This window comes from Salvelinus namaycush, chromosome 11, assembly GCF_016432855.1.
Source record: "Salvelinus namaycush isolate Seneca chromosome 11, SaNama_1.0, whole genome shotgun sequence".
Classification (NCBI taxonomy): domain Eukaryota; kingdom Metazoa; phylum Chordata; class Actinopteri; order Salmoniformes; family Salmonidae; genus Salvelinus; species Salvelinus namaycush.
In genome coordinates, this window is record NC_052317.1 from 43248052 (window position 1) to 43268051 (window position 20000).

The following is a 20000-nucleotide window of genomic DNA, read 5'->3' on the forward strand; positions in this document are numbered from 1 at the left end:
CACACACACACACACACACACACACACACACACACACACACACACACACACACACACACACACACACACACACACACACACACACACACACATACACACACACACACACACACACACACACACACACACACACACACACACACACACATACACACAGTGCGTTCTGAAAATATTCAGACCCCTTGACTTCTTTCACATTTTGTTACATTACAACTTTAAGGGATTTAAATAAAACATGCTCCTGATCAGTCTACACAAAATAACCCATACTGACAAAGCAAAAACTGTTTTTTTGAAGTGTTTGCTGATTTATAAAAAATAAAAAACAGAAATACCTTATTTACATAAGTATTCAGACCCTTTGCTATGAGACTCGAAATTGAGCTCAGGTGCATCCTGTTTCCATTGATCATCCTTGAGATGTTTCTACTTGATTGGAGTCCACCTGTGGTAAATTCAATTGATTGGACATGATATGGAAAGGCACACACCTGTCTATATAAGGTCCCACAGTTGACAGTGCATGTCAGAGCAAAAACCAAGCCATGAGGTCAAAGGAATTGTCCATAGAGCTCTGAGACAGGATTGTGTCGAGGCACAGATCTGGGGAAGGGTACCCAAAAAATGTATTCAGTATTGATGGTCCCAAGAACACAGTGGCCTCAATCGTTCTTAAATGATGGAGCTGGCCGCCCGGCCGCCTGGCCAAACTGAGCAATCAGGGGAGAAGGTCCTTGGTCAGGGAAGCGACCAAGAACCCAATGGTCACTCTGTCATGGCTCCAGAGTTCCTCTGTGGAGATGGGAGAACCTTCCAGAAGGACAACCATCTCTGCAGCACTCCACCAATCAGGCCTTTATGGTAGAGTGGCCAGACAGAAGCCACTCCTCAGTAAAAGGCACGACAGTTTGCCAAAAGGCACCTAAAAGACTCTGACCATGAGAAACAAGATTCTTTGGTCTGATGAAACCAAGATTGAACTCTTTGGCCTGAATGCCAAGCGTCACGTCTGGAGGAAACCTGGCACCATCCCTACGGTGAAGCATGGTCAAACCAAATCAAATTTTATTGGTCACATACACGTGTTTAGTATTGCGGGTGTAGCGAAATGCTTGTGTTTCTAGCTCCGACAGTGCAGTAACATCTAACCAAGTAATATCTAACAAATTACACAACATATACCCAATACACACACATCTAAGTAAAGGAATTAAGAATATATACAGTCTCCCCCCAGGAACTTTTACCCGGTAGGATTCACACAGAAGATGCCAGGCCCAGCGTGACCCAGGTTTTCCTATAGTTACGAGTGTTCTTAGCAGTGTGCATAGCAACAACGGAATGTTTGGAGCATCTAACTCTACATTTACTTTGTAATAGTTTAGCAGACCATTTAGGGGTAAGTTAGTTGAGCCCACCCCTTGTTTCTAGGAAACCATACACAAAATGAGTCAAGTGACCAAATATTTAGAAAGAGGTCATCATTTCATGGAGTCTGATGGAACAAATCACATGGGGAAAAAAGTGGTGAGAAAGTTAGGTAAAAAAATATATATAAATTTTCACCGAGTGAAATTAATGTATTGTGCTAGAGGTCACATCATTTTAAGCCTTATTTTATTAAAACTGCACTGTTGGTTAAGGGCTTGTAAGTAAGCATTTCACTGTAAGATTGGTCAGGGAGGTGACCTGTTGTATTTGGCGCATGTGACAAATACAATTTGATTTGATTTAGTTCTATAATCAGTTATGGTCTCTAAAAGCTTCAATATGAGGTCCTGAACCTAGAATGAAAGTCCATCCTTGTAGCTGTGAGGGCTAATATAGTCCAAATATTTGCCTTGAGGTAAATTGAGCTGTTGACCAATGGGTAAGTTGAGCCAATGGCCACCATACCCCATAAAAATTCAGAGGTACTGAAGAGGCACTGAAGAGGTACTGAAGAGGCACTGAATGACACTGAAGAGGTACTGAATGACACTGAAGAGGTACTGAAGAGGTACTGAATGACACTAAAGAGGTACTGAATGACACTGAAGAGGTACTGAATGACATTGAAGAGGTACTGAATGACACTGAAGAGGTACTGAATGACACTGAATAGGCACTGAATGACACTGAAGAGGTACTGAAGAGGTAATGAATGACACTGAAGAGGTACTGAATGACACTGAAGAGGTACTGAAGAGGTACTGAATGACACTGAAGAGGTACTGAATGACACTGAATAGGCACTGAATGACACTGAAGAGGTACTGAAGAGGTACTGAATGACACTGAAGAGGTACTGAAGAGGTACTGAATGACACTGAAGAGGCACTGAATGACACTGAAGAGGTACTGAATGACACTGAATATATATCACTATATATATCACAAGTATATATATATATATATATGTACTGTGGCAAAGAAGGGGGTTGAGTGATAAATGGCAGATATGTGAGAGCAGAACTATTAAACGGGCTCTGCCCTCTCACTAAAATGGCCACCCCGATCAGAATTACAGATCACAAAATGGTGCATTAGGGCCTTACTGAACCTGTTTCTACTGTGTGCATTAAATCAAATCAAATCAAATTGCATATATCACATACACATGTTTAGCAGATGTTAATGGGGGTGTAGCGAAATGCTTGTGTTTCTAGCTCCAACAGCGCAGTAATATCTAACAATTCACAACAATACACACACACACACACACACACACACACACACACACACACACACACACACACACACACACACACACACACACACACACACACACACACACACACACACACACACACGTGTAACGGATGTGAAATGGCTAGCTAGTTAGCGGTGGTGCGCGCTAGCAGCCTTTCAGTCTCACTTGCTCTGAGACTTGAAGTAGTGGTTCCCCTTGCTCTGCAAGGGCCGCGGCTTTTGTGGAGCGATGGGTAACGATGCTTCATGGGTGACTGTTGTTGATGTGTGCAGAGGGTCCCTGGTTCGCGCCCGGGTCGGGGCGAGGGGACGGTCTAAAGTTATACTGTTACACAACCTAAAAGTAAAATAATGGAATTAAGGAATATTTCAACATTAGGATGAGCAGAGTAGCATAGACTAAAATACAGTAAAATAGAATACAGTATATACATATGAGATGAGTAAAGCAAAAATATGTAAACATTACTAAAGTGACTAGTGTTCCATTATTAAAGTGGCCAGTGATTTCAAGTCTATGTATACGGGGCAGCAGCCTCTAAGGTGCAGGGTTGCGTAACCGGGTGGTAGCCGGCTAGTGATGGCTGTTTAACAGTCTGATGGCCTTGAGATAGAAGCTGTATTCTTTGACAGTCTCTCTCTGGTCATGGTTTTAAAAGTGATGAAATCTCACCTCGGCTAGTATCACACTGTGGGGTCATGGAAGGTGTAGGCACTGTGATTTGAGCTGTACAATTGGCCAGTGCAGTAGGCGAACTCCAGCCACAGATCTCCCGGTCCACTGGGTATGCAGAGTTGGTCTTTTCAGACAAATGAAATGGTTCAGAATGGGAACACTTTGCGCAGGGTGCTCAGGGCGTCTGAATCAAGTTCTGCTACTGCCAATAAAAAAAAGGGGCCCAAGTCTTTTTTCTACAGAAATGTTTGGTGACTAGGAATGTTAGAGGATATGATCAAGGGGATAGGGGATAGGAGCTAGGGGATAGAGGATAGGAGCTAGGGGATAGGAGCTAGGGGATAGAAGATAGGCGCTAGGGGTTAGAGGATAGGAGCTAGGGAATAGGGGATAGAAGCTAGGGGTTAGAGTATAGGAGCCAGAGGATAGGGAATAGGAGCTAGGGGATAGGGAATAGGAGCTAGGGGTTAGAGAATAGGAGCTAGGGGATAGGGAATAGGAGCTAGGGGATAGAAGATAGGCGTTAGGGGTTAGAGGATAGGAGCTAGGGAATAGGGGATAGGAGCTAGGGGTTAGAGTATAGGAGCTAGAGGATAGGGAATAGGAGCTAGGGGATAGGGAATAGGAGCTAGGGGTTAGAGAATAGGAGCTAGGGGATAGGGAATAGGAGCTAGGGGATAGGGGATAGGAGCTAGGGGATAGAGGATTGGAGCTAGGGGTTAGAGGATAGGAGCTAGGGGATAGGGGATAGGAGCTAGGGTTAGAGAATAGGAGCTAGGGGATAGAGGATATGAGCTAGGGGATAGGGGGCAGGGGTTGGTTTTGGATTGAAAGAGAGGAAAGGAGAATAGAGGAGGGGATAGGAGAGAGAAAGAGAAGAGGGTCATTCCTGCTTCATGAATCACATTGAAACAGATGCCCCGGCTTCTCTATCTAACATACCTTGCCAGAAACTAATTTCCAGCAGTAACAGCCCCCTCTTTCATCCCCTCCCCTCCTCTCCCTTCTTCCACCTCTCCTCTGCCATCTCCCCTCCCCTCATTTCCTGTCCTCCAGTGACGACCCGTTATTCAGGGCAGTACAGTGAAGACATCAAAGCTATGAAATAACACATATGGAATCATGTAGTAACCAAAAAAGTGTTAAACAAATCAACATTTATTTTCTATTTTAGATTCTTCAAAGTAGCCACCCTTTGCCTTGATGACAGCTTTGCACACTCTTGGCATTCTCTCAACCAGCTTCACCTGGAATGCTTTTCCAACAGTCTTGAAGGAGTTCCCACATATGCTGATGCTTTTCCTTCACTCTGTGGTCTAACTCATCCCAAACCATCTCAACTTGGTTGAGGTCGGGGGGATTATGGATGCCAGGTCATTTGATGCAGCACTCCATCACTCTCCTTCTTGGTCAAATAGCCCTTACACAGCCTGGGTGTGTGCTGGGTCATTGTCCTGTTGAAAAACGATTGATATTCCCACTAAGCGCAAACCAGATGGGATGGCGTATCGCTGCAGAATGCTGTGGTAGCCATGCTGGTTAAGTGCGCCTTGAATTCTAAATAGATCACTGAGTGTCACCAGCAAAGCACCATCACACCTCCACCTCCATGCTCCACGGTGGGAACCACACATGCAGAGATCATCTGTTCACCTACTTTGCGTCTCAGAAAGATACGGTTGGAACCAAAATTCTGATATTTGGACTCATCAGACCAAAGGACAGATTTCCACCGGTCTAATGTTTCTTGGCCCAAGCAAGTCTCTTCTCTTTTTCAAGCTTATATTCAACATTGGCCATGCTGTCAATCCAGCATGACTTCTGCCGTGTTCAAATCAACTGGAAACTCGGAACTGGGAAATCTCAGACTTTGGTGAGTTCAAGACAACTGGGAACTCTGGAAAAAAAACAAGGTCCGATTGGGATAATACGTTTTGAACGGTCATCCAACTCGGAATTCCAAGTCGGGAACTCAGGCTTCTTTCTAGAGCTCCGACCTGAAGATCACTGACGTCATGATTCAACCTTGTTTTATTTCAGTGTTCCAAGTTATCTTGAAAGCACCATAAATCCAGAGACTGTCAGACTTTGATGACAAAGTTTGATGCTGTTCAAGTGAGCACAGCACACAAGGTGAGTCCAAAGCCTGTTTTAGAGAAATGTCATCATCAAATATCTTAAGAGCTTTCATTGTCTGCTTATATGCCCCTTTTAGTTATCATACCATTATGACTTGGTGTGCAGGGAGAATACTGTAAGAATGGCCCATATTCTGAACTCTTTCGAAAGTGCTGAACAAATAGTTATATTGACTACGTCCGTCTTAGCTCACTCATTAATGTCTTAATCGAAATTATGGATTGCCTCTTCTCCACTTGTCGTCCCCTTATGCATAGTTTGTACATCTCAATTGTCAGTAGAAACCACATTTGTTTATTAAGCAAGTCAGCCATATCAGCTATGCTTTTTAAAAAAAAAGCAGTAAATGAGGCTGAATGAACTGTGTCGCTGCCAGACAAGGCTCCACTGATAACCAGGTGTAGCGGGGGTAAGGATTCACTCCATGGTGCTGGAAATAATGCTCTGATGTTGGGACATCTTTATGTAACAGTTTGTGGGCACCATTTGTCACGTTATAGTGCAATTAATGTATTGTTTAGTGCTGTGTTGTGTAGTGGCTTTGCTCTCATGCATCTAAACATGTATTTTTGAGTTTGCCCAACCAAGTTTTACATGCTAAAATTACCACTGCTATCCTCTCCTCTCATCTCCTGACACACCCCTTCTAGACGGCATGGAAGAGCACCAGTAAGCCAGTCCCTGTAATAGGGTTAGAGGCAGAGAATCCCAGTGGAGAGAGGGGAACTGGCTAGGCAAAGACAGCAAGGGCGGTTCGTTGCTCCAGAGCCTTTCCGTTCACCTTCACACTCCTGGGCCAGACTACACTCAATCATAGGACCTACTGAAGAGATAAGTCTTCAGTAAAGACTTAAAGGTTGAGCCCGAGTCTGCGTCTCTCACATGGGTAGGCAGACCATTCCATAAAAATGGAGCTCTATAGGAGAAAGCCCTGCCTCCAGCTGTTTGCTTAGAAATTCTAGGGACAATTAGGAGGCCTGCGTCTTGTGACCGTAGCGTACGTGTAGATATGTACGGCAGGACCAAATCGGAAAGATAGGTCGGAGCAAGCCCATCCTCCCTTCTCCCCTCTCCTCCCTTCTCCCCTCTTGTCACGGCTTCTAGGAGTAGTGGGTGGAGGAGTCAGGCGCAGAGAGCAGAGTTAGTTCAGACGTGGGTCTTTATTCCAGGAACAGAGTAACGGCCAAACACAAGGGCGCATAAATAACCAAGTCCAACAAACAGGACGAAACTGTCCGGAAAAAGGAATCCACATAAATCCACACACATGAACAGAAAAACAAGCCCGCACAAAATTCGGCGGGCCTACCGGGTTTAAATAGCACAAAACCCAAACAAGAAACAGGTGATACTAATCAGACAAAACTAACTGAAACAGAAAAGGGGATCGGTGGCAGCTAGTAGGCCGGCGACGACGACCGCCGAGCGCCGCCCGAACAGGAAGAGGAACCATCTTCGGCGGAATTCGTGACACCTCTCCTCCCTTCTCCCCTCCCCTCCCCTCTCCTCCCTTCTCACCTCCCCTCCCTTCTCCTCCCTTCTCCCCTCCCCTCCCCTCTCCTCCCTTCTCCCCTCCCCTCCCCTCTCCTCCCTTCTCCCCTCCCCTCCTCTCCTTGATCCACATCTATGTCCTTTGCTGCACTTAGGGCTGGATTCAATCCGTATCTGCAAAATATCGCTGAAGATACGCGTTAAAATGTAAAGGTCATTTCAGAATGAGCCGATAACATAATATAGGACAGCAGTGGCAGTCGGTGTCGTCTAAGATGAGAAGAGGACGATTTTTTATTTTTTTTCATGAGCATGGTCCTGCGGTAGAATTACAGCATTATGTTAATCACATTACTTTTATATTAGAATGTATTCCTTTCTTAGTACATTCACACAGTCTGTTTGTCTGACTGGCAACAGAGTAAGGTTCACTCTCATGTGTCTGTGTGGAGAGAGAGAGGAGCCTCTGAGATTTAACTATGACAGTGGATTTACGACGGCTTGGTGATAAGACCGCATTCCATTCCATGATTAGTGTCTGTGGTGCCTGTCCGTCGGTGCCAGGGGGACACAATTTCCAGTTTATTTATCCCATATGGAAGATGAACACTGGACTTAATCGTTTGAGGCAAGGACCTGGTGTCCTAGGTTACATTAGTATTTTTGTATAAACATGTAGTAAATGACCTAGAGACAGAAACCTGTAAATCTGGCTGTCTGTTGCTTGATATCACAATGTACCTTTGTATAATTCTACACATCTGTTGTTTGTTATGAACATCCAAGAGGATGGAGTTTGTTATAAAAGGCTGTGGCTCAGGTCTGCTGGTTGGGCTCTCAAGAATCACCTGGTTGTTGACATCTCATTACTGCAGTAATTCATCGAAAATAATGTTCAATTGTTTTGAAGGAATCTAAAAGTCTCTCTCTTTTGATTAGAATAATTACTACGACAGGCCTTATTTCTATTACAGCGTTTTGGATGACTGTCATTCATACTCCGTTCACCCAGTTCAATGTAACATGGATAGGTTTAGGTTACTGTCATTCATATTCACCCAGTTCAATGTAACAGTGATAGGTTTAGGTTACTGTCATTCATATTCACCCAGTTCAATGTAACAGTGATAGGTTTAGGACAACTTCTCACCACATTTTATACACTGCAATGCTAGCTATCTGTAGCTTATGCTTTCAGTACTAGATACATTTTTTTATCCTTTCATGCTGCAAGAGCTCTGTTCATGCTGCAAGAGCTCTGATAGGTAGGATGACGTCCTCGGAAGTTGTCATAATTACTGTGTAAGTCTATGGAAGGGGGTGAGAACCATGAGCCTCCTCGGTTTGTATTGAAGTCAATGTACCAAGAGGAGGACAGAAGCTAGCTGTCCTCTGGCTACACCATGGTGCTACTCTACAGAGGGCTGTTGAGGCTACTGTAGACCTTCATTGAAAAACAGTGTGTTTTAATAAATTATAGGAATATAACAGGGTATAATGAGGACTATATGTCTCTCTGCTGATAGGAATACAACAGGGTATAATGAGGACTACATGTCTCCCTGCTGATAGGAATACAACAGGATATAATGAGGACTACATGTCTCCCTGCTGATAGGAATATAACAGTATATAATGAGGACTACATGTCTCCCTGCTGATAGGAATACAACAGGGTATAATGAGGACTACATGTCTCTCTGCTGATAGGAATACAACAGGGTATAATGAGGACTACATGTCTCTCTGCTGATAGGAATACAACAGGATATAATGAGGACTACATGTCTCCCTGCTGATAGGAATACAACAGGATATAATGAGGACTACATGTCTCCCTGCTGATAGGAATACAACAGGGTATAATGAGGACTACATGTCTCTCTGCTGATAGGAATACAACAGGATATAATGAGGACTACATGTCTCCCTGCTGATAGGAATATAACAGGATATAATGAGGACTACATGTCTCTCTGCTGATAGGAATACAACAGGATATAATGAGGACTACATGTCTCCCTGCTGATAGGAATATAACAGGATATAATGAGGACTACATGTCTCCCTGCTGATAGGAATATAACAGGATATAATGAGGACTACATGTCTCTCTGCTGATAGGAATACAACAGGATATAATGAGGACTACATGTCTCCCTGCTGATAGGAATATAACAGTATATAATGAGGACTACATGTCTCCCTGCTGATAGGAATACAACAGGATATAATGAGGACTACATGTCTCTCTGCTGATAGGAATACAACAGGATATAATGAGGACTACATGTCTCTCTGCTGATAGGAATACAACAGGGTATAATGAGGACTACATGTCTCTCTGCTGGTAGGAATATAACAGGATATAATGAGGACTACATGTCTCCCTGCTGATAGGAATACAACAGGATATAATGAGGACTACATGTCTCTCTGCTGATAGGAATATAACAGGATATAATGAGGACTACATGTCTCTCTGCTGATAGGAATATAACAGGATATAATGAGGACTACATGTCTCTCTGCTGATAGGATTACAACAGGATATAATGAGGACTACATGTCTCCCTGCTGATATGAATATAACAGGATATAATGAGGACTACATGTCTCTCTGCGGATAGGAATACAACAGGATATAATGAGGACTACATGTCTCTCTGCTGATAGGAATACAACAGGATATAATGAGGACTACATGTCTCTCTGCTGATAGGAATATAACAGGATATAATGAGGACTACATGTCTCCCTGCTGATAGGAATATAACAGGATATAATGAGGACTACATGTGTCTCTGCTGATAGGAATATAACAGGATATAATGAGGACTACATGTGTCTCTGCTGATAGGAATACAACAGGATATAATGAGGACTACATGAAATATGTCTTGCATGTAATGGACATTAAAAAAAAGGACTGGTCTTGCGATATATTTATGTTTTCTCTTCATTTCTTTCTTTATTTTTTAAAACAATTGAATCCAATGAACTGAGCAGGCTGTGCTGACATGCTTATAGCCAATCAGATCCAATGAACTGAGCAGGCTGGCCTGACATGCTTATAGCCAATCAGATCCAATGAACTGAGCAGACTGGACTGACATGCTTATAGCCAATCAGATCCAATGAACTGAGCAGACTGGACTGACATGCTTATAGCCAATCAGATCCAATGAACTGAGCAGACTGGACTGACATGCTTATAGCCAATCAGATCCAATGAACTGAGCAGACTGGACTGACATGCTTATAGCCAATCAGATCCAATGAACTGAGCAGACTGGACTGACATGCTTATAGCCAATCAGATCCAATGAACTGAGCAGACTGGACTGACATGCTTATAGCCAATCAGATCCAATGAACTGAGCAGACTGGACTGACATGCTTATAGCCAATCAGATCCAATGAACTGAGCAGACTGGACCGACATGCTTATAGCCAATCAGATCCAATGAACTGAGCAGACTGGACTGACATGCTTATAGCCATTCAGATCTTTGGGGGTGACCAGTGAAATATACCTGCTGGAGTGCGTGCTATGGGTGGGTGCTGCTATGGTGACCAGTGAACTGAGATAAGGCGGGGCTTTACCTAGCAGAGACTTGTAGATAACCTGTAGCCAGTGGGTTTGGCGACGAGTATGAAGCGAGGGCCAAACAACGAGCGCGTACAAGTCGCAGTGGTGGGTAGTGTATGGGGCTTTGGTGACAAAACGGATGGCACTGTGATAGACTGCATCCAATTTGTTGAGAGAGTGTTGGAGGCTATTTTATAGATGACATCGCCAAAGTCGAGTATCGGTAGGATGGTCAGTTTTACGAAGGTATGTTTGGCAGCATGAGTGAAGGATGCTTTGTTGCGATATAGGAAGACGATTCTAGATTTAATGGTGTCGTCTGCCTAGAGGTGGATCAGAAAATCACCAGCAGCAAGAGCGACATCATTGATGTATACAGAGAAGAGAGTCGGCCAGAGAATTGAACCCTGTGGCACCCCCATAGAGACTGCCAGAGGTCCGGACAACAGGCCCTCCGATTTGAACTCTATCCGAGAAGTAGTTGGTAAACCAGGCTAGGCAATCATTTGAGAAACCAAGGCTGTCGCCTTGGCCAGGTCGATGAATACGGCTGCACAGTAATGTCTCTTATCGATGGCGGTTATGATGTCATTTAGGACCTTGAGCGTGGCTGAGGTGCACCCATGACAGCTCTGAAACCAGATTGCATAGCGGAGAAGGTATTGTGGGATTCGAAATGGTCGGTAATCTATTTGTTAACTTGGCTTTCGAAGACCTTAGAAAGACAGGGTAGAATATATATAGGTCTGTAGCAGTTTGGGTCTAGAGTGTCACCCCTTTCCAATCTTTGGGAATCTCAGACGATGCGAAAGAGAGGTTGAACAGGCTAGTAATAAGGGTTGCAACAATTTCGGCAGATCATTTTAGAAAGAGAGGGTCCAGATTGTCTAGCCCGGCTGATTTGTAGGGGTCCAGATTTTGCAGCTCTTTTCAGAACATCAGCTATCTGGATTGCCAGGTGGAAAGCATGGCCAGCCGTAGAGAAATGCTTATTTAAATTCTCAATTATAGTGGATTTATCGGTGGTGACAGTGTTTCCTAGCCTCAGAGCAGTGGGCAGCTGGGAGGGGGTGCTCTTATTCTCCATGGACTTTACAGTGTCCCAGAACTTTTTTGAGTTTGTACTACAGGATGCAAATTTCTGTTTGAAAAAACTAGCCTTGGCTTTCCTAACTGCCTGTGTATATTTGCTCCTAACTTCCCTGAAAAGTTGCATATCACGGGGGCTATTCGATGCTAATGCAGAACGCCACAGGATGTTTTTGTGCTGGTCAAGGGCAGACAGGTCTGCAGTGAACCAAGGACTATATCTATTCCTAGTTCTACATTTTTTGAGTGGGGCATGCTTATTTAAGATGGTGAGGAAGGCACTTTTAAAGAATAACCAGGCATCCTCTACTGACGGGATGAGGTCAATGTCATTCCAGGATACCCCGGTCAGGTTGATTAGAAAGGCTTGCTCGCAGAAGTGTTTTAGGGAGCGTTTGACAGTGATGAGTGGAGGTCGTTTGGTCGCAGACCCATTATGGATATAGGCAATGAGGCAGTGATCGCTGAGATCTTGATTGAAAACAGCAGAGGTGTATTTGGAGGGCGAGTTAGTTAGGATGATATCTAAGAGGGTGCCCGTGTTTATGGATTTGGGGTTGTACCTGGTAGGTTCATTGATAATTTGTGTGAGATTGAGGGCATCAAGCTTAGATTGTAGGATGGCCCGGGTGTTAAGCATGTCCCAGTTTAGGTCACCTAGTAGCACGAGCTCAGAAGATAGATGGGGGGCAATCAATTCACATATGGTGTTGAGGGCACAGCTGGGAGCAGAGGGTGGTCTATAGCAACGGTGAGAGACTTGTTTCTGGAAAGGTGCATTTTTAGAAGTAGAAGCTCGAATTGTTTGGGTACAGACCTGGATAGTAAGACAGAACTCTGCAGGCTTTGCAGTAGATTGAAACACTGCCTCCTTTGGCAGTTCTATCTTGCCGGAAAATGTTATAGTTAGGGATGGAGATTTCAGGGTTTTTGGTGGTCTTCATAAGCCAGGATTCAGACACGGCTAAGACATCAGGGTTGGCAGAGTGTGCTAAAGCAGTGAGTAAAACAAATTTATGAAGACCAGGCCTGGTATCTTCGATGTTTCAAACAGAAATATAATATCTATTGTTTACAGGAAACTCATACTACAAATATAGATGAGGTTGGGTGGGAAAAGGACTGGGAGGGAGAAATATATTTTTTGTCATGGGCAAAGAAACTCAAAAGGGGTGATTATACTAATAATCCACATTTTGATCCTGTGCAAACAGATCCGAAAGGAAGATGGATTATTTTAAATATGCTACTGGATCAAAAACAGATCTGGCTAATTAATCTATATGGGCCAAATAATGATGATCCACACTTCTTTAAAAATATAAAATATATATAATAATAATTCAGTTTACAAGCAACGAAATAATCTATTATTATGGTGGGAGATTATAATACGGTTTTAAGTACATCAAGGGAGCGTAAAGGAAATCACTCAACTCAATGGATACATTAGAACTAGTGGATATAGTGGAAAAACCCTGACCTACTGAGATATACATGGAGGAGGCTTAAAGCTAGCTGTCTTGATTACTTCCTAGTCTCATTCTTGCTGGCATCAAAACTATAAAAAAGTATTAATAGGAGATCGAATGCGATTGGACCACCATCTAATTGGCCTCCATATAACTCTTACAGAATTTCCACGTGGACGGGGATAATAAGCGAACACCAAACGTGTTCGCTTATTTTTTTTCTTTAAGCAATGGCTTTTTTTTCTGGCCACACTTCCATAAAGCCCAAGTCTGTGGACTTGTAAGTCGCTCTGGATAAGAGCGTCTGCTAAATGACTTAAATGTAAATGTAAATGTGGAGTGTATGGCTTAAAGTGGTCCTATGGACAGATACTCCACTTTTTATTATTATTTAGAACTTTGCAGCTCCTTCAGGGTTATCTTTGTTCTCTTTGTTGCCTCTCTGATTAATGCCCTCCTTGCCTGGTCCGTGAGTTTTGGTGGGTGGCCCTCTCTTGGCAGGTTTGTTGTGGTGCCATGTTCTTTCAATTTTTTAATAATGGATTTAATGGTGCTCTGTGGGATGTTCAAAGTTTCTGATATTTTTTATAACCCAACCCTGACCTGTACTTCTCCACAACTTTGTCCCTGACCTGTTTGGCGAGCTCCTTGGTCTCCATGGTGCCCCTTGCTTTGTGGTGTTGCAGACTCTGGGGCCTTTCAGAACAGGTGTATATATACTGAGATCATGTGACAGATCATGAGACACTTAGATTGCACACAGGAGGACTTTATTCAAATAATTATGTGACTTCTGAAGGTAATTGGTTGCACCAGATCTTATTAAGGGGCTTCATAGCAAAGGGGGTGAATACATATGCACACAACACTTTTCAGTTTTTTTATTTTTTATAATTTTTTGAAACAAGTATTTTTTTTTATTTCACTTCACCAATTTGGACTATTTTGTGTATGTCCATTACATTAAATCCAAATAAAAATCCATTTAAATGACAGGTTGTAATGCAACAAAATAGGAAAAACGCCAAGGGCGATGAATACTTTTGCAAGGCACTGTACCTCCCGAGAGAGTTTTCCGACTGCTGTATATATTAGACCTTGGGACAAGAAAAACAACCAGCTGGCACTTTATAAACTCAACGAGGCTATAAACAAGCAGGACACCCGGAAGCTGCTTGCCTTGTTGCCAGTGATTTTAATTCTGCATCATTAAGACACGCACAACTTTCATGTCTCCTTCGTCACTACGGCAATAAAGTCTTAGAGCTCTGTTACTTTACCCACAAGCAAGCATACAAGGCGCTCACTCGCCCCCCCTTCGGCAAATCAGATCATGACTCTACTACTGCTTCCTGTTTACAAGCAGAAGCTCAAACAGGAAGTACCCCATGACACGCTCCGTATGAGAAATGGTCCTCAAATCGGAGGCTATGCTACATGAGATTTGCTAGCACTGACTGGAATATGTTCTGGGACTCCGCCAATAGCATCAACAAGCTAATCACTTCCGTCACCGGCTACATTAGGAAATGCATCGCCGACGTTGTCCACACAGGACTATCGTAGCCAACGCCGAGGTTACAGCTGAGGACAGGAACAAGTACAAGAAGTCCCGCTACAGCCTCTGCAGAGCCATCAAATAAGCAAAAGAACAATATATGAGCAAGGTGGAATCCTATTACGCCCGCCGACGACCCACCAGATGTGGCAGGGATCTGCCGAATAATGCTTCTCTACCAGATTAACTTCATGCATTTTATGCACACTTCGACAAAAACAACACCGGGCCGTGCACGAGGTCCCCCGGTGACTGGCACATCTCGCCCTCCGTGGCAGACATTAGCTTTTAATCAGGTCAACACTCATAAGGCAAGAGGCCGGACGGTATTCCAGGGGGCATTCCCAGCGCAGAACAGCTGGCAGGAATATTCACGTCATTCTCAACCTCTCCTTATCGCAGTCTGAAGCTGACCACCATCATTTCTGTTCACATGAACTCTAAGGTTACCTGCCACAATTAGTACCGGCCTGAAGCACTCACATCTATAATCATGAAGTACTTTGAAAGGCTGGTTATGGCCCACATCAACTCCATCATCCCAGATACCCTATACCCACCCTAATTTGCATACCAACCCAACAGATCCATAGACAATGTAATCTCTATTGTACTTCACACTGCCCTTTCCCACCTGGACAAGAGGAACACCTATGTGAGAATGCTGTTCATTGACTTCAGCTCAGCGTTTAACACCATAGTCCCCTCTAAGCTCACTACGATGCTTTGGTCCCTGGGACTGATCACCTTCCTCTGGATCCTGAACTTCCTGACAGGCCACCCCCAGGTGGTGAGGGTAGTTAATATCACCTCCACCACGCTGACCCTAAACACGGAGGCCCCTCAGGGGTGTGTGCTTAGTCCCCTCCTGTACTCCCTGTTCACTCATGACTGCACCGCCAGGCACGACTCCAACACCATCATCAAGTTTGCTGACGACACAACGGTGGTAGGCCTGATCACCAGCAATGATGAGATAGCCTACAGGGAGAAGGTCAGTGACCTGGCAGAGTGGTTCCGGAACAACAACCTCTACCACAACACCAAAAAAACTGATTGTGGAATACAGGAAACAGGCTGGCGAGCATCATCGATGCAGAGGAGCTTCAAGTTCCTCGGTGTCCAAATCACTAAGGACTTAATATGGTCTACACACACGCAAACAGTCGTGAAGAAAGCGTGACAGCGCCTCTTCCCTTTCAGGAAGAGGGGGAATATCCTCAAAAAGTTATACAGTTGTACCATTGAGAGCATCTTGACTGGCTGCATCACCGCTTGGTATGGCATCTGCACCGCACACGATTGCATGGCCCTACAGCCCAGTATTTCACTGGGGCTGAGCTCCCTGCCATCCGGGACCTCTATATCAGGAGGTGGGAAAGGAAAGCCCGGAAAATTGTTAGTCTCCAGCCACCCAAACCAGTGGTACCGGAGCATCAAGTCTGACACCAACAGGCTCCTGAACAGTTTCTAGCCCCAAGCCATAAGACTGCTAAATAGCTAACAAAATGGCTACACTTACTTGCCTTACTGAAGAGCGTAGTGACCTTCAAAGTGGCACCGTCATAGGATGCCACCTTTCCAACAAGTCAGTTTGTCAAATTTCTGCCATGCTAGAGCTGCCCCGGTCAACTGTAAGTGCTGTTATTGTGAAGTGGAAACATCTAGGAGCAACAACAGCTCAGCCGCGAAGTGGTAGACCACACAAACTCACAGAACGAGACCGCGAATGCTGATGCGCGTAGCGCGTAAAAATCGTCTGTCCTCGGTTGCAACACTACATAGTTCCAAACTGCCTGTCAGCACAATAACTGTTCTTTGGGAGCTTCATGAATGGGGTTTCCATGGCCGAGCAGCCGCACACAAGCCTAAGATCACCATGCACAATGACAAGCGTCGACTGGAGTGGTGTAAAGCTCGCCGCAATTGGACTCTGGAGCAGTGGAAAGGCGTTCTCTGGAGTGATGAATCACGCTTACCCATCTAGCAGTCCGATGGACAAATATGGGTTTGGCGGATGCTAGGAGAACACTACCTGCCCGAATGCATAGTGCCAACTGTAAAGTTTGGTGAAGGAATAATGGTCTGGGGCTGTTTTTCATGGATCGGGCCCTTAAGATTTCCCTTCACTGGAACTAAACGCTACAGCATAAAATGACGTTCTAGACCACAGGTGTCAAACTCATTCCACGGGGGGCCGAGTGTCTGCGGGTTTTCGCTCCTCCCTTGTACTTGATTGATGAATTAACATCACTAATTAGTTAGGAACTCCCCACACCTGGTTGTCTAGGGCTTTATTGAAAGGAAAAACCAAAAACCTGCAGACACTAGGCCCTCCGTGGAATGAGTTTGACACCCCTGTTCTAGACGATTCTGTGCTATCCAACTTTGTGGCAACAGTTTGGGGATGGCCCTTTCCTGTTTTAGCATGACAATGCCCCCGCGCACAAAGTGAGGTTCATACAGAGATAGTTTGTCGAGATTGGTGTGGAAGAACTTGACTGGCCTGCACAGAGCCCTGACCTCAACCCCATCGAACACCTTCGGGATGAATTGGAACGTCGAATGCAAGCAAGGCCCAATCGCCCAACATCAGTGCCCGACCTCACTAATGCTCTTGTGGCTGAATAGAAGCAAGTCCCCGCAGCAATATTCCAACATCTAGTGGAAAGCCTTCCCAGAAGAGTGGAGGCTGTTATAGGAGCAATTTTCCAACATCTAGTGGAAAGCCTTCCCAGAAGAGTGGAGGCTGTTATAGCAGCAATGTTCCAACATCTAGTGGAAAGCCTTCCCAGAAGAGTGGAGGCTGTTATAGCAGCAAAGGGGGGACCAACACCATATTAATGACCATGATTTTGGAATGAAATGTTGGACCAGCGGGTGTCCACATACTTTTGGTCATGTAGTGTATCTGACCATATAAACATGTATAACACATGCAGTACACACACACACACACACACGCACACACACACACACGCACACACACACACACGCACACACACACACACACACACACACACACACACACACACACACACACACACACACACACACACACACACACACACACACACACACACACACACACACGGTTTTGTATTCAGTGATGTTTAGTATAAACGCCTCATGTCTTCAAATCACTACCAGACACAGCCCCCATCTCCACATGTAGTGTGTGTGTGTGTGTGTGTGTGTGTGTGTGTGTGTGTGTGTGTGTGTGTGTGTGTGTGTGTGTGTGTGTGCGTGTGTGCGTGCGTGTGTGAGTGCATGTGTGTAGAGCTCTAAAATGTGCCTAGTTCAATCCCAGTCCATTTCCCTGTGAATCCATTCCATGTGTGTTCTATTACCATCCAATAAGATTTAAGAGCCCTGATGCCGCGCACCATGGTCTGTGTATGAGCTAAGTGTGTGCCCGGGCCCCAGGCCTCGCTATAAGCACTCATATGGTCGACTTAGAGCCTCCTGAGCTGTCTCAAGCCCTGCTGCAAGGCACAATCAAAACAAGTCATATCACTGAATGCTGAACGGAGATAAACAGGGCGCGCACCAACACAAGTGCACGTACACACGCACGAGCTCGCAAACACGCACGCACGCACACATACACGCACGCACACACCCCTCCTGTGGACCTAGGGCGCCTCCACGCGGACGCAGGCGGGAGAACAGGAGGAGGGATCAGAACAGCTCGAGCTCAAGGAGCCAAACGGTAGAGCGAGCGCCTCTTCTTCTGAAGGACGCCTGGACCTCGCGCGTATCCAGGACTTTATTATTTTATTCCTCTCTTTTTCTCCTCCTTTCCTACCGTTCTCTTTCCCACGAGATGAGTGACTGATCCAGAGAGGGTCCTACGCGCTGTTATTCTAAAGTTTTGGGTGAGTTTGGAAAGTTTCAACTGTTGCAGTATCTCTGCGGTAAATTCGCCCAAGTCGCTCTCTCTTTCCCTCTCTTTCTTTCTTTCTCTGTCTCTATGTCTTTCTGTCTCGATTATCATTCATATCCGATTTAAATATACGTTATGTAGTAAATGTGTTTGTGATGTATTTGAATACATGAACGCGCATTGCCTCCACCCTCATTTGAAGACCCTTTAGTTAGCTATAAACGATTTGGCAAACGATACATTTTCCATCTTAGACAGAGTTGTTAAAATGCTGCGTATACTTTAGTTCAGCTGGACACTGTTCAGTCCTGACTGGGTGCGTCCCAGATGCAGGCCTGCACACATTAGAAATCCATGATTTCGTTTTCGTATCGTTCCTGAGATGTTAAAATGTATTGTAAATATATAATATTCTGCTCAGGTTTGCGCAGTGAATGTGTGTGGTATTATTCTGGAACGCACCCTGTGTGTCTGGGACGCACCCTGTGTATCTGGGACGCACCCTGTGTATTCTGGAACGCACCCTGTGTATCTGGAACGCACCCTGTGTAACGCACCCTGTGTAACGCACCCTGTGTAACGCACCCTGTGTAACGCGCCCTGTGTATCTGGAACGCACCCTGTGTATCTGGGACGCAGAACAAGCCTCCCAGTTCGTCCCCATTAAACCATGCATTACCAGATCTTACCGCGAGAGGAGGCTGCAGGAGCGCATGTCCATGGAAAGTTGTATAGTCGGTGGGCGTGACTTTCTTTGTGTGTGTGTGTGTGTGTGTGTGTGTGTGTGTGTGTGTGTGTGTGTGTGTGTGTGTGTGTGTGTGTGTGTGTGTGTGTGTGTGTCTGTTTGTAGCCATCCTATAGGCCTACAGGTGCTGCGTGTTGTGAGGGTTTCAGAAACAATGGAGCGGAGGAGGAGAGGGGAGGAGAAGAGGAGAGAGAAGTTAAGAGGAGAGGGGATGAGAAGAGGAAAGAGAAGAGAGGAAAAGGGAAGGGAATGGAAAAGAAGAGGAGACGAGAAAAGGAGAGGAGAACGGAGAGAAGATAGGAGAGAAGGGAGAGGAGAGGAGCGAGAAATTAAGAGAGGAGAGAGAGGAGAAGTGAAGAAAGGAAAGAAGAGGAGAGAGAGGAGAGGACAAGTAAGGAAAGGAGAGAAGGGAAGGGAGGAGAGAGAGGAGAGAAGTTAAGGGAGGAGAGAGAGGAGATGAGAGGAGAGAGAGAGAAGACAGTAGAGAGAGAGAGAGAAGAAGCGAAGGGAGTAGAGGAGAGAGAGGAGAAACGAGGAGAAACGAGGAGACAGAGGAGAGGAGAGGAGAGAGAAGAGAAGAGAAGTTAAGGGAGGAGAGGAGAGGAGAGAACAATAGAAACCATGAGTTTTATAACGTTCCATTTATTCCATCCCAATTAGC

At 45.0% G+C, this 20000-nt stretch overlaps 1 protein-coding gene across 1 annotated transcript in view; it reads left to right on the forward strand.

Moving 5' to 3' along the window:
* The first annotated feature begins 18418 nt into the window (after positions 1 to 18418).
* The window catches only part of LOC120056208 (collagen alpha-2(VI) chain-like), a 48652-nt gene continuing 47070 nt past the window's right edge, over positions 18419 to 20000 (forward strand). Inside the window, exon 1 of the mRNA XM_039004451.1 lies at positions 18419 to 18586. The gene's annotated coding sequence lies outside the window, so the exon portion shown is untranslated. The remainder of the gene's footprint in view (positions 18587 to 20000) is intronic.